At 50.1% G+C, this 16,072-nt stretch overlaps 1 protein-coding gene across 2 annotated transcripts in view; it reads left to right on the plus strand.

The window, feature by feature from the left end:
* Positions 1 to 16,072, plus strand: part of LOC138287441 (C-type lectin galactose-binding isoform-like) — a 115,990-nt gene that overhangs the window by 41,951 nt on the left and 57,967 nt on the right. The window lies entirely within an intron of this gene.

The raw sequence follows: 16,072 nt of genomic DNA on the forward strand, positions 1-16,072 counted from the left end.
ACTTTCGACCTGATGCCCCTGCAGTGTTCTCTCCATTTTGATGCAGGAGTAAGGTGGGACCTTGGCCTATGTGATGTGGCCCTGTGGCCCACAGACATTCTGGACTGGGCAGTGTCCCTCCATATGTACCTATGTAAATACTGAATTGATTTTTGAGGACGTTTCTCGTATTTTATCTAAATACACTCACTTCAATCACTTCCTTTTGTCCTTCCATTATTCCTGAGGGGTACGGGGTGAATGTGTAATGTTGTTGCATCTGTTTGTGTGTATGTTGTTGGGGGTGGGGGTGTTTTGTGTGTGTCACTCTCTTTTTCCTCCCCCTCCCCTGTGTTCTAGGCGGCAGTACTCACCGTGGTCGTCGTCGCCGGCATTGGTATTCCTGGTGTAGGAGGAGGTAGACCAGCATGGAGAACACATGCAGTTCGGGCTCCATGGCGGTGTGGTTGTTCCATGAATCTTCAGAGGTGAGTCCTTTGACTTCTGTGTACTTTTTCACCGACCGCCAGTGTTGTAAGGAGGGCCTAAGAGTCCTACTTCATCGAAAACAATGAAAACATTGATTTTGCACAAAGTACCTGGTAAGCGTCAAAAATAAAGCGGCACAGGCGAGCATGCGTCGAAAAAGGTAGCAATATGTTGATTCTTTCCTCACAAGGGAGGCCGTGTGTTGTTTCTTCTCCGGTCGGTTCAGCGATGCGTTGTTTTTCTCCCTCGCAAGAGAGCGGTGAGTCAATTTCAGGATGGGGCACTCAAATCCTGGGTTGACTTTGACGCCCAGGGACGAGGCTTGGATAATCCTGTTGCATGGTGTTCGAAATCGTGCTGAGTTGGGCTTGCTTCATTATCAGCAGCCGCAAGCGGGTGTTGCGTGTCGTTTCTCGAGCCGCGATGTATTGATCTCCCAGCCGTGATGCAGGTGGAGCGGCTATTTTAGCCACCAAGCCGGCACCACGTCATGTATCAGCAGCGTTGCAAATGGTGGGTCAAAAATGACCCGGCATGGCATTGTGTGTGTGGATTTTCAGCTCTTACTCTGGCAACTTCACCTTTCAAGGGCCCAGGGACTAGATAGGGCACCACTTGGCAGGGCAGGAATCTTAGCAGAAAGTGTAGGTGCTGACTGAGTGTAGGAAAGTACCTCTTTTCTTTGCATGGTTACCCCCTTTTTCTGTCTGATGTCAGTGTGCTTTACTGTGTACACTGGGTTCCTGCTAATGAGGACTCCAGTGATTATGGTGTCTCTGCCAAAAGTCTGTATTTCTCCGACAATTGGCATACTGGTGCCCCCTTATAATTCCCTAGTACATGGTACCTAGGTACCCAGTGCATTGGGATTCCAGGGGATCCCCATGGGCTAAAGCATATATTTTGCTACCCATAGCGAGCCAATGCAAAAGCTTCTGCAGGACTGCCATTGCAGCCTGAGTGAAAAGGTGCAAGTACTCTTTCTCACTACACCAGGTCACTTATAAGTCACCCCTATGACAGGTCTTCCATCCCAGAGAGCAGGGTGCAAAGTACCTGTGTGTAAGGGCACCACTGCATTAGCAGAGGTGCCCCCACAAACTCGAGGTCCATTTTCCTGGACTTTGTGAGTGCAGGGACAACATTTTGCACGTGTCCTGGACATAGGTGACTACCTATGTCCAGCTACATAATCAAACATGTTGGAATCATTCCCCAAGGCTTTTGCAAGCATTGTTTGTATGATTTCATACACTCTTGAGGCTCCTTAGAGGACCCCCAGTATTGCCATTTCAGCCTTCTGAGAGTCTCCCGGCAGCCAAAGCTGCTGCCACCTCCCAGACAGGTTTCTGCCCTCTTGTTGCTTGAGAAGCTCAAGTCCAAGAAGGCAGAGCAAAGGATTTCCTTTTGGAGAGGGGTGCTACACCCTCTCCCTTTGGAAATAGGTAGCCTCCCCAACCCACTGTCAATGCTTTGAAGTCCACATTTGGTGCCCTCCTTGCATAAACCAATCTACACACAGTGCATGGACCCCCAGTCCCAGCAGGTGACGTCAGAGCCCTCCCATGATAGGTGCTTACCTAGTTATGTGACCAATCCCCCTTTTAGAGCTATTTAGGGTCTCTCCTTTGGGTGGTTCCCAGATTCAGATTGCAATACTCCAGCAGGAATCCTATGCACTCTCCACTTTGACTTCTCATCGAAGAAACTGCTTCTGGACTCTTCAAGACCCTACAAGCTGCAAGAAAGAAGCAAGATGCCTCCTGCAACATTGCATCTCTGGCTCCCACCAGCAACTGCAACAGTTTCCTGGTTGTGCATCCTCTGACGACAGCCTGCATCAGAAGGAAGAAGGAATCTCTCTTGGGGTGAAGGAGTCACTCCCCTGCTTCTGCAGGCACCAACTGCGATGGCGACTGGCTGCGTGGATCCCGTCTCCTGCTGATCCTGCATCACGGGTGGTGGACTGAAGTGGTCTTAATGGTCCTCTCTTCCAGCTGCCCAACTATGGTGGAGGTAAGACCTTGCCTCCCCACACAGGACAGTACCTCTGTACTCTGCGTCATTTGCAGCTGCCAAGGCTTGTTGGCATCCTTTCTCCACGTTTTTCATGCATCTGGAAGCTCCGGCCCCAGCACTCCAACCTGTGACACATAGGGCCATATTTATACTCTGCGCCGAATGTGCGTCAAAATTTTTGACGCACATTCGGCGCAAACACTGCCCCATATTTATACTTTGAAGTCCGACGCAGCGGGCGTCAAAGGTCCACCATGTGCGCCATTTTTTAAAAGGGGGAACCTGCCTTGCATTAATCATATGCAAGGTAGGCGTTCCCTTCTAAAAAATGACTTTAAGGCCTGTGCGCCTTATTTACACTGTGACGTCATTTTGACGCACAGGAGGGGGCAGGCCTTAAAAAACGGCGCCCAGCCTGATGGGCGCCGCTTTTTAATGCCTGGGTCAGGGCAGGCGTTAAGGGACCTGTGGGCTCGGAAGGAGCCCAGAGGTGCCCTCCCATGCCCTCATGAGCACCCCCTGCCACCCTTGCCCACCCCAGGAGGACACCCAAGGATGGAGGGACCCATCCCAGGGAAAGAAAGGTAAGTGCAGGTAGGTATTTTTTTCCGTATTTTTTTTGTGGCATAGGGGGGCCTGATTTGTGCCCCCCTACATGCCACTATGCCCAATGACCATGCCCAGGGGACATAAGTCCCCTGGGCATGGCCATTGGGCGATGGGGCATGACTCCTGTCTTTGCTAAGACAGGAGTCATTCCAATGGGGGTTGGGCGTCGAAAAAAATGGTGCAAATCGGGTTGAGGCCAAAATTTTTACGCCTGGTGCGAGTAATTTTTATTTACGCACACCAGTCCGCAGCGCCGGCTAACGTCATTCAATAAATACGGCGCCCGCATGGCGCTTTGGAATGGCGTTAGCCAGCTGTAAAAAAATGTACGCACAACTGCGTTGGCGCAGTTGTGCGTCAAAAAGTATAAATATGGGCCATAGTTTCCTGAGTGGTTCCCAGGCAGTTAGGGAGCCTTTGTCGTAGTGTTGCATAGGCCTCTTTTGCAACTTCTTTGTCCCGACCTGTGGAACTCCTGTGTGCACTGTCTGTTCTTCGGTGTGCTCCCTGTACTGCTGAGGGCCTCCTCTGACTCCCCCTCTTGAATAGAATCGACCTGGTCCTTCCTGGCCCCCAGCAGCATCATTTTCCACTAACCGCAAGCTTTGCGTTGGCCAAGGTTTGTTGGTGGACTCCGACAATGCAAACCTGAGTGAAATCCTCCATCCGGTGTGGGACATCACCTGCACCCTCCAGGAACCAGACTCCGTCTTCTTGGGTGCAGTGCTGACTCTTCATCCTCACCAGTGGTTCACTTCTTGCATCTCACTCCTAGTGGGTTGGGGCTCCTGCCCTTCCTAGACTCTCCTGTGTTTCTTGGACTTGGTCCCCTCTTTTCACAGGTCCTCTACTCCAGGAATCCATTGTTGGTGTCTTGCAGTCGCTTTTGGGTTTTGCAATATTTTTCTGTTCTTCTTTCTGTGTGTTCTAGAAAACTTACTGTGATTCACTCCTGCTTTTCCGGTCACTGGGGTGGGTTCTGGTACTTACCTTGGGGCTTTCTAAGTACTCCCAGCTCCCCTCTACACACTACACATGCCTAGGTGGGAGGCCGACATTCGCATTCCACTTTCTTAGTATATAGTTTGCACTCCCCCAGGCCCATTTCTAGCTATTGTGATTTTCACTAATTGCACTGTTTTCTAACTGTTGTTATGCCCATTTCTGCATAGTAGTTCTTAGACCTGACAGCCTTAGGGTGGTCATCCCTAAATTTTTGCCTTCCTCCCTCCACTTTTTGGATACTGTTTTTGCTGGTTATTAGACTCTGCACACTTTACCACTGCTAACCAGTGGTTAAATGCAAATGATCTCTCCCTTTAAACAAGGTAACCTTGGATCTTACCCAATTGGACTTTTTAATGTACTTATAAGTCCCTAGTAGAGTGCACTATGTCTGCCCAGGGCCTGTAGATGAAATGCTACTAGTGGGCCTGCAGCACTGATTGTGCCACCCACTTAAGTAGCCCCTTAACCTTGTCTCAGGACTGCCATTGTAAGGCCTGTGTGTGCAGTTTCACTGCCAAATCGACTTGGCATTTAAAAGTACTTGCCAAGCTTAAAACTCCAGTTTTTCTACATATGAAACCCCTAAGGTATGCCCTCGGTAAACCATAGGGCAGGGTGCGCTGTAGGCAAAAGGCAGGACATGCATCTGTGTAGTTTACATATCCTGGTAATGTAAAACTCCTAAATTCGTTTTTACAATGCTGTGAGGCCTGCCCCCTTCGAAGGCTAACATTGGAGCTGCCCTCATACATTGTTTGAGTGGTAGCTGCTGATCTGAAAGGGGTAGTGTTGGAAGGTGGGTCATTAGTTGTGTGGCCTGCACAAGTAACGAGTCCGCACACGACCGCCACTGGGAACCAACACCCAATTGTAGCGCTTGACTCTCATAGGGTAGTGTTGCAGAGCAGTCCAAGGCTTACTCAAGGGAGGTGGTGTGGGCTAGTAATCCCAATTCACAAGCACGCAAGCATGACTCTTAATACATGAATGTCCAGTCTGTGCTTTTTCTTTTGATAAAGTAAAAGTACATTTATTATTCACACACACTACTCAATACTATGCAACAATCTACAAATATATACAAAGTGATAAAAATCACTCTGGACCAACAGTAGGTAATCTTTCAGGTTTGCTTAAGGAAAAATATAATCCAACAATACACATGGCAAAACAATCCCAGGGCCCCCCTTGCGACATTTGAACATTTTGACAGTATTCAACACTACAGTGCAATGATGCCACCTACAGTTGCAATTAAATACTTTCATCTTGCTAAGAAATGACTGTCAGTATCATTATTCAAATTAGCATAGTCAGGAAACATAAGAGACCAAATTCTAGCATTATAACCATCAGAATTACTTTTAGATTACTTTTAGATTACTCCTACTTAACCATGAATTAACAATAGAATACATGGGGGCATACCAACCTACAACTATGGTAGGCATCCTTGCACAACCAGGAACAAAAGTTCACTGAAGCTTGTGCTTCAAAAGTCCATCCTACCCTTGAGGGGTTATCTCTCAGGTGTCCCACCCTAACTAGGGTGGGGACACCAACATATGTTGTGGGGAGGCGGGCTGCTCCTGCAGCTCCCCCTGTCTCACAGTTCTACGTTGTTGGTGGCCTCCATCTCCCTGGGACCACCACAGGCGTTTTAGGGGCTCAATAAGCAGCCCTTGCCCTGCAAAGCATGCTGGGGCGGCTGCATAAATGATTAGCGGCTCTCCCGCTGCGAGGGGAGAGCCGCGATTCCTTTTCTTTTCTGCTTTTCCTTTTGATTTTGGGGGTGCCGGTCCCACCCGGACACCCCCTGCATCAAAAAGCGGATCACTCGTTGGAGGGCGGCTCAGGGAGCCCACCCCTGGCCGCTCCCACCGGCTCCCCGCACAGCCAGCACCTCCGGGTGCTGCCGCGGGAACCGGCCAGCTGACTTTGAGTCTGCCCGCTCCAGCGGCACTCCCCCTTCCTCCTCGCGTCGTCGGGGCCCCGGGATGGGGTCCGGGGCCCCTCCTCCTTGTAACGGGGATCGCGACGGCGCTCCCCGGAGTCCTCCTCTGTTCGGGGCCCCCCGATGGCCACATTCACGGGGAGCGCGACGGCGTTCCCCGACTTCTCTTCGGCTGGGGGTGCGCGACGGCGCACCCCCACTCCTGCCTCTTCTCGGGGCCCCGGGATGGGGTCCAGGGCCCCCTTTTTAGCCATCTTCACGGGGAGCGCGACGGCGCTCCCCGACTTCTCTTCTGCTGGGGGGTGCGCGACGGCGCCCCCCCATTACTCCTTTGATCACAGGGAGCACGACGGCGCTCCCCGGCTGGTCTTCGCCGCTGGGGGCCCCGGGATGGGGTCCGGGGTCCCCTTTCCACAGCGGCAGGGGATGCGCGACGGCGCCCCCCGTTTCAACATCCAACACAGGACCAGGCTTCACGGGGCCCCGGGATGGGGTCCGGGGTCCCTTTCTCTTCTGCTAGGGGGAGTGCGATGGCACCCCCCTTGCTCCTCTTTCTCCTGGGCAGCCCCCATGCCCTGGCCCACCCTGGGGGCACAGTCGCAAGCAGCTGCCGAGCTCCACGCGCTTCGTAGCTGCTTTCTCAAAGGTCAAAGGTCACCATTCTTTGTCCTGTGATATCTCGGGCCCCCAAGGGCCGATTTTCTTCATTCTTGTGTCGTTCCGCTCCCGGGGACAAGCCCTTGCCACCAGGAGCACTCTCCTTAGGCCTCCTGGCCTGGAAGGGTCCCAGATCATCAGGGAGCCAGTTCCACTGACTCCTGCGCCAACCTTTCCTCTGGGTTCCCTCTTTTCCTTCTGGGCTGCGCGCTCTCCTTGCGCTAGCCCAGTTCTTCCCCCAACTAGTCCTCTTGGGGGCTAAGGGGGCCAGCTTGCCTGGCCCTGGCATTCTCCTCGCTGGCCTGGGATCCTTCAGGGGCAGAGTCCCTGCCCCAAGGGCAGTCAGGAGGTTCTTCCTTCCAGTTGTCCATGAGGCCCGTCTGCAGTCCCAGTGTCCAGCAGTGAAGCACAGCCAAGAGAGAGAGCTCTCCCCTGTGCAGGACCTTTTAAGTGGGGGCGGAAGTGTCCAGCAGGTCTGCCCCTCTGGCCTATCCAGATGTGCCACATCACTTCCTTGCTCCCATCCCCTCCTTCTTGCACAGTCTTCTGGGATAGCTCAAGATGGCATCCTCCAGGAGTTAGTTGCCACATGTGCTCTGAAAGTCTCAGCCCCTCCTACCTGACATTCCTCCCAGGGCTTCTCCAGCCGGGTCCTGGCACGGAATGACAGCTGGCTGATTGATGTTAGGCCCTGCTCCAGCAACTGGACAGAGCAGTAATTGGCCCTAATCCTGAGCTGAGGCAGAGAAGGATGACATCCCTGGATGACCCGTAAGTTGTACAACTATGCACTTGTAACCTACTGCATCATTCTTTTCTTACAGGTTACAGTATACTTTGGTGTGACTCTGGTCTCGGTGGACCCCAGAGAACTGGAGTTGCACCCTAGGCCCTCCTTTCCCATTGACATTCAATGGAGTATCCCCCCAATGCAAATATCTTAAGCACCCTGACATTGGCATTGAACTGGGTGTCCCTACAGTGAAAAGACAGTAAGCACACTGACTCTCCCTCACATGTATACACCCCTCTCATGAGACCTACTCCAGGTCACCACCCACTCTGCATAGTTCCTCCTGCACCAGGACTACCTAAGCGCAGTTCTAGGGCTGCGCACACTAGGAATCCTCCTCCCACAGCCCTCACATGGTGCACATCCATGCGCACACATGATCACATGTAACCTGCCCGGGGCCTCCTGCCTGGCTGCGCCACAGCAGCCTTTCCTTAGCACGACGACACCAGCGGTAAACACGTGCTGTCCATTTTACCATGTGTTTATTGTGCGGGAGTCACCTCTTAGGAGGCTTCCTCACAGTAAACAGTCAAAAACCAGGTGGTCAAAAATCGAAAAATCAGGGCAGTCCTGATGGTCAGAACCGTTCTCTAACAGGTAGGAAGGTCATATTTAGTATGGCCAGAATTGTGATATAAAATCCTGCTGACTGGTGAAGATGGATTAGAAAGTGCGCATTTCTCTGCACTTAAATCTTTCTGTGCCTTATAATCCACATTTGGCTGGGTTTAGTTGACAGCTCTTTGTGCATTCACTCAGACACACCCCAAACACAGGGTACTCAGCCTCACTTGCATACATCTGCATTTTGAATGGGTCTTCCTGGGCTGGGAGGGTAGAGGGCCTGCTCTCTCACAAAGGACTGCCACCCCCCCTACTGGGACAATGACAGACAGGATTGAACTGAAAGGGGACCTAGTGCACTTCTAAGTCACTCTTTGAAGTCTCTGTGAAGGCACATTTGGGTATATAAACAGGGCCTCTGCCCCTACCAACTCAGACACTTCCTGGAGAAGAAACTTGTAACCAAAACCTGCATCCTTCCAAGAACTGCCTAGCTGCCCAAAGGACTCACCTGACTGCTTTCTGTGAAGGACTGCTGCCTTACTGTTGCCCTGCTGCCTTGCTGCTCTCTGGCTGAGGTGAGGAAGTGCTCTCCAAGGGCTTGGATAGAGCGCTCCTTCTGTTCCCTAAAGTCTCAGGACCAAAAAGACTTCATCTCTTCAAGAAGGACTCCTTGTGTGGCGAAATTCGACGCACAGCCTGCCAGAAATGACGCACAGCCTGCACCGCAGTGAAAATTTCACCGAATCGGAACAATGCAGCCCGACTTCACAAAGAGAAGATCGATGCAGCGCTAGCATAGCGACCGGAAATTCGGCGCACGGCCCACTGGATCGATGCACAACCGACCCAGAACGACACAGCCCGACTTCCAAAGAGGCGCCTGCCGTGCGGTAGAAAATTTGACGCAACGCTCACTGGATTGACGCGGCTCCTGTGACTTCATCCTGCCTGCGCAGGAAATCCACACCGCGTCCCCGGGGTGTCTGAAAACCCTACAACCTGAAGATGATCCACGACCGAGCACCGGAAATCGACACACAGCCGTCCCAGCGTGAAAACTAAATGACGCATCGTTGTGTGCGGCCCAAGAATTCAATGCACACCATTTTGTTTCCATGCTTCTCCTCCTCTGAAGTTCTTTGCAGAGGTTTTTCACGCGAACCAGGTACTTTGTGCTTGAAAGAGACTTTGTTTGCTTTTAAAAGACTTAAGACACTTTATAGCACTTTTCAGTCACAGAATGGTTTAAGCAGGAAAATGCCTACTTTCTAAAAGTGGCATTTTCAAACTAACAATCTAAAAGCAACTTCATTAAAATATGTATTTTTAAATTGTGAGTTCAGAGACCCCAAAGTCCATATTTATATCTGCTCTCAATGGGAATCTGCACCTTAATAATATTTAAAGGCAGCCCCCATGTTACCCTAAGAGAAAGATAGGCCTTGCAACAGTGAATACTGAATTTAGCGGAATTTCACTGTTAGGACATGTAACACATCAGTACTTGTCTCACCTTTAACATACTCTGCACCCTGCCCATCAGGCTACCTAGGGCCTACCGGAGGGGTGCCTTACATGTATGAAAAGGGAAGGTTTAGGCCAGGCAAGTGGGTACTCTTGCCAAGTCGAATTGGCAAATTAAAACTGCACACACAGGCACTGCAGTGGCAGGTCTGAGACATGTTTATTGGGCTACTCATGTGGGTGGCACAACCAGTTTTGCAGGCCCACTAGTAGCATTTGATTTATAAGCCCAGGGCACCTATATTGCACTTTACTAGGGACTAAGGGGCACATGTACATAGCTTTTTGCACCTCCCCGTTTTGTGATTCAGCAATATTGTTATCAAATCACAAAACAGGTTTGCGACTTGCTTTTAGGAAGGGGTGTTCCCTTCCTAATTGCGACTCGCAGTGCGATGTGGGACTGCTTTGTGACAGTGAATGCAGTCTCCAACACACTGGTGGTAACACATTTGCAAACTGGAAGGGGTCTCCCTGGGACCCCTTCCCCTTTGTGAATGCTACAGAAAACATTTTTCAGAGCAGGCAGTGGTCCGTTTCATTTTTTGTTTTTGTAATGCATCTCATTTTCCTTTAAGGAAAATGGTCTGCATTACAAAAAAAAAAACTGCTTTATTGAAAAGCAGTCACAGACATGGTGGTCTGCTGTCTCCAGCAGGCCACCATCACTGTGAAGGCCGCCATTCCCAAGGGGGTCACAAATTGCGACCTACCTCATGAATATTCATAAGGTGGGCATTTGCGACCCCCTTGCGAGTCGCAATTAGTGTCAAGGACACTGCCCTACATTTGGATTTGCGACTCGCAAATTGCGAGACGCTCTGACTCGCAATTTGCGAGTCGCAAATCTGAACTTTGCTGCATTTGGCCCTTACTAGTAAATCAAATTTGCCAATCATGGGTAAGCCCATCAACAATACAATTTACACAGAGAGCATATACACTTTAGCACTTGTAGGAGGCTGGACTGGCTTGTAGTGAGTACCAAGGGGTACTTGCACCTTGCACCAGGCCCAGTTATCCCTTATTAGTGTATAGGGTGTCTAGCAGCTTAGGCTGATAGATAATGGTAGCTTAGCAGAGCAGCTTAGGCTGAACTAGGAGACGTGTGAAGCTACTACAGTACCACTTAGTGTCATATGCACAATATCATAAGAAAACACAATACACAGTTATACTAAAAATAAAGGTACTTTATTTTTATGACAATATGCCAAAGTATCTTAGAGTGTACCCTCAGTGAGAGGATAGGAAATATACACAAGATATATATACACAATAGCAAAAATATGCAGTATAGTCTTAGAAAACAGTGCAAACAATGTATAGTTACAATAGGATGCAATGGGGAAACATAGGGATAGGGGCAACACAAACCGTATACTCCAGAAGTGGAATGTGAACCACGAATGGACCCCAAACCTATGTGACCTTGTAGAGGGTCGCTGGGACTATTAGAAAATAGTGAGAGTTAGCAAAATAACCCTCGCCAAGACCCTGAAAAGTGAGTGCAAAGTGCACTAAAGTTCCCCTAAGGACAAAAGAGTCGTGTTAGAGGAATAATGCAGGAAAGACACAAACCAGCAATGCAACAACTGTGGATTTCCAATCTAGGGTACCTGTGGAACAAGGGGACCAAGTCCAAAAGTCACAAGCAAGTCGGAGATGGGCAGATGCCCAGGAAATGCCAGCTGCGGGTGCAAAGAAGCTTCGACTGGACAGAAGAAGCTGAGGTTTCTGCAGGAACGAAAAGGGCTAGAGACTTCCCCTTTGGTGGACAGATTCCTCTTGCCTTGGAGAGTCGTGCAGAAGTGTTTTCCCGCCGGAAGGACGCCAACAAGCCTTGCTACACGAAAATCGTGCGTTTGGCATTTGTGGACGCTGCTGGGGCCCAGGAGGGACCAGGAGGTCGCAAATTGGACCTGCAGAGAGAGGGGACGTCGAGCAAGACAAAGAGCCCTCACTGAAGCAGGTAGCACCCGGAGAAGTGCCAGAAACAGGCACTACGAGGATGCGTGAAACGGTGCTCGCCGAAGTTGCACAAAGGAGTCCCACGTCGCCGGAGACCAACTTAGAAAGTCGTGCAATGCAGGTTAGAGTGCCGTGGACCCAGGCTTGGCTGTGCATGAAGGATTTCCGCCGGAAGTGCACAGGGGCCGGAGTAGCTGCAAAGTCGCGGTTCCCAGCAATGCAGCCCAGCGAGGTGAGGCAAGGACTTACCTCCACCAAACTTGGGCTGAAGAGTCACTGGACTGTGGGGGTCACTTGGACAGCGTCGCTGGATTCAAGGGACCTCGCTCGTCGTGCTGAGAGGAGACCCAAGGGACCGATAATGCAGCTTTTTGGTGCCTGCGGTTGCAGGGGGAAGATTCCGTCGACCCACGGGAGATTTCTTCGGAGCTTCTGGTGCAGAGAGGAGGCAGGCTACCCCCACAGCATGCACAAGCAGGAAAACAGTCGAGAAGGCGGCAGGATCAGCGTTACAGAGTTGCAGTAGTCGTCTTTGCTACTATGTTGCAGGTTTGCAGGCTTCCAGCGTGGTCAGCGGTCGATTCCTTATCAGAAGGTGAAGAGAGAGATGCAGAGGAACTCGGCTGAGCTCATGCATTCGTTATCTAAAGTTTCCCCAGAGACAGAGACCCTAAATAGCCAGAAAAGAGGGTTTGGCTACCTAGGAGAGAGGAAAGGCTACTAACACCTGAAGGAGCCTATCAGCAGGAGTCTCTGACGTCACCTGGTGGCACTGGCCACTCAGAGCAGTCCAGTGTGCCAGCAGCACCTCTGTTTCCAAGATGGCAGAGGTCTGGAGCACACTGGAGGAGCTCTGGACACCTCCCAGGGGAGGTGCAGGTCAGGGGAGTGGTCACTCCCCTTTCCTTTGTCCAGTTTCGCGCCAGAGCAGGGGCTAAGGGGTCCCTGAACCGGTGTAGACTGGCTTATGCAGAATTGGGCACATCTGTGCCCAACAAAGCATTTCCAGAGGCTGGGGGAGGCTACTCCTCCCCTGCCTTCACACCATTTTCCAAAGGGAGAGGGTGTCACACCCTCTCTCAGAGGAAGTTCTTTGTTCTGCCATCCTGGGCCAGGCCTGGCTGGACCCCAGGAGGGCAGCTGCCTGTCTGAGGGGTTGGCAGCAGCAGCAGCTGCAGTGAAACCCCAGGAAGGGCAGTTTGGCAGTACCAGGGTCTGTGCTAGAGACCACTGGGATCATGGGATTGTGCCAACTATGCCAGGATGGTATAGAGGGGGCAATTCCATGATCATAGACATGTTACATGGCCATATTCAGAGTTACCATGGTGAAGCTACATATAGGTAGTGACCTATATGTAGTGCACGCGTGTAATGGTGTCCCCGCACTCACAAAGTTCAGGGAATTGGCTCTGAACAATGTGGGGGCACCTTGGCTAGTGCCAGGGTGCCCTCACACTAAGTAACTTTGCACCTAACCTTTACCAGGTAAAGGTTAGACATATAGGTGACTTATAAGTTACTTAAGTGCAGTGTAAAATGGCTGTGAAATAACGTGGACGTTATTTCACTCAGGCTGCAGTGGCAGGCCTGTGTAAGAATTGTCAGAGCTCCCTATGGGTGGCAAAAGAAATGCTGCAGCCCATAGGGATCTCCTGGAACCCCAATACCCTGGGTACCTTAGTACCATATACTAGGGAATTATAAGGGTGTTCCAGTAAGCCAATGTGAATTGGTAAAATTGGTCACTAGCCTGTTAGTGACAATTTAAAAGTAATGAGAGAGCATAACCACTGAGGTTCTGGTTAGCAGAGCCTCAGTGAGACAGTTAGGCACCACACAGGGAACACATACATGCACACCTATGAGCACTGGGGCCCTGTGTGACAGGGTCCCAGTGACACATACATATAGGCCACAAACCTATGAGCACTGGGGTCCTGACCAGCAGGATCCCAGTGACACATAACAAACATACTGAAAACATAGTGTTTTCACTATGAGCACTGAGGCCTGGCTATCAGGATCCCAGTGAGACAGTGAAAACAGTGACAAACACCCTGACATACACTCACAAACAGGCCAAAAGTGGGGGTAACAAGGCTAGAAAGAGGCTACCTTCTCACAGCACTGGTTAGCAGTGGTAAAGTGTCCAGAGTCCTAAAGCCAACAAAAACTGGTCAGAACAAATAGGAGGTAGGAGGCAGAAAGTTCAGGGATGACCCTGCAAAAAAGGGTCATTTCCAACATTGTCCATACTATAAATTGGTTGCTCCATGACAATCATTCTGAAAGGAATCACTAGAAAATGAAAACCCCTTGCTCTCACTTTGAATCAAATTTCCAGTGACTTCATGTTAGTGTAGCTTGATTTAACCTAGAAGAGTTCCTTTAACCTTTTAATCATCTGTTGTGTAGGTCATTTACTCATCCATCTCTTTATCCATCTATAAATCCTTTCAACTTTCCATTCCATCAATGTATCATGCGCCTAGTTTTGAGAAAGTGGATTATTAGTTTAGTTGGATAGTGTCCATCACATGACATAATGAAACTAATCTTGCTACTAACATAATGCAATACAACATAAACTTCAAAGCATAAAAAGTATAGGGCTGACATTCCAGCTCGTTGTCTATCCGTTGAGTCAATAATAACCTCTTTCGTTTAACATTATGTAGGGCTCTGTTAGAAATGGGGTCTTTGGTTGACAGACAGGTTACCCCTGTTCAAGCAAGGACCCTCACTCTAGTCAGGGTAAAAGAGAATTCCCTCAGCTAACCCCTACTTACCCCCTTGGTAGCTTGGCAGAGCAGTAGGCTTAACTTCAGAGTGCTAGGTGTAAAGTATTTGTACCAACACACACAGTAACTTAATGAAAACCCTTCAAAATGACACAACACCAGTTTAGAAACAATAGGAAATATTTATCTAAACAAAACAAGACCAAAACAACAAAAATCCACCATACACAAGTCAAGTTATCAATACAAATGCGAAAAGAGTCTTTAAGTAGTTTTAAACACACACTAGCGCTGCTAGCATGAAAATGTACCTGGTGCGTGTCAAAAATAACACCGCACGGGCGGGTGTGCGTCAAAAATAACTCCTCACGGGCGGGTGTGCCTCAAAAATAACTCCTCACGGCGGTATGTGAGTCGGAAATCCAGCCGTACGATGATCCGAAATCCCCGCAGTGCAGGTTGTGATCTCCCAGCCTCCGTCAGCGAAGCTGCGCGTTGTTTCTCCTGCTCCATGCCTTGATTCTTCGGACGCCTTTCCTGCAAGCATCGTTTTCTCAGCTGCGGAGCCGGCGGTGCGTCCTTTTTTCAGCCACAGATCAGAGTTGCGTCAATCTTTTCCCTGCACAGTGCTCTGTGCGTGGATTTTCTTGTCTTTAGGCTGCCAGCTTCTCCTTTCTGGGTCCCAGGAACTGGATGGGCACCACAGGGAAGAGCAGGAGTCTCTCCAGAGACTCCAGGTGCTGGCAGAGAGAAGTCTTTGCTGTCCCTGAGACTTCAAACAACAGGAGGCAAGCTCTAGCTCAAGCCCTTGGAGATTTCTTCTCAAGATGGAGGGCACACAAAGTCCAGTCTTTGCCCTCTTACTCTGGCAGAAGCAGCAACTGCAGGATAGCTCCACAAAGCCCAGTCACAGGCAGGGCAGCTCTTCTTCCTCAGCTACTCAGCTCTTCTCCAGGCAGAGGTTCCTCTTGGTTCCAGAAGTGTTTCTAAAGTCTGTGGTTTTGGGTACCCTTCTTATACCCAATTTCCCCTTTGAAGTAGGCCTACTTCAAAGTAAAGTTTCTTCTGAATGTGAAATCCTGCCTTGCCCAGGCCAGGCCCCAGACACTCACCAGGGGGCTGGAGACTGCATTGTGTGAGGGCAGGCAGAGCCCTTTCAGGTGTAAGTGACCACTCCTCTCCTCACTCCTAGCACAGATGGCTCATCAGGAAATGCAGACTACTCCCCAGCTCCTTCTGTGTCACTGTTTAGTGTGAGGTGCAACCAGCCCAACTATCAAACTGACCCAGACAGGGAATCCACAAACAGCCAGAGTCACAGAAAAGGTATGAGCAAGAAAATGCTCACTTTCTAAAATCTCAAAATCAACTTGACTAAAAGACGTATTTTTAAATTGTGAGCTCAGAGACCCCAAACTCCACATGTCCATCCGCTCCCAAAGGGAATCTACACTTTAATCAGATTTAAAGGTAGCCCCATGTTAACCTATGAGAGGGACAGGCCTTGCAACAGTGAAAAACGAATTTAGCAATATTTCACTGTCAGGATATATAAACCACATTACTATATGTCCTACCTTAACCATACACTGCACCCTGCCCTTGGGGCTACCTAGGGCCTACCTTAGGGGTGCCTTACATGTAAGAAAAGGGAAGGTTTAGGCCTGGCAAGTGGGTATACTTGCCAAGTCGAATTTACAGTTAAAACGGCACACACAGACACTGCAATGGCAGGTCTGAGACATGATTACAGAG

The sequence above is a fragment of the Pleurodeles waltl genome, chromosome 4_1, assembly GCF_031143425.1.
Source record: "Pleurodeles waltl isolate 20211129_DDA chromosome 4_1, aPleWal1.hap1.20221129, whole genome shotgun sequence".
Classification (NCBI taxonomy): domain Eukaryota; kingdom Metazoa; phylum Chordata; class Amphibia; order Caudata; family Salamandridae; genus Pleurodeles; species Pleurodeles waltl.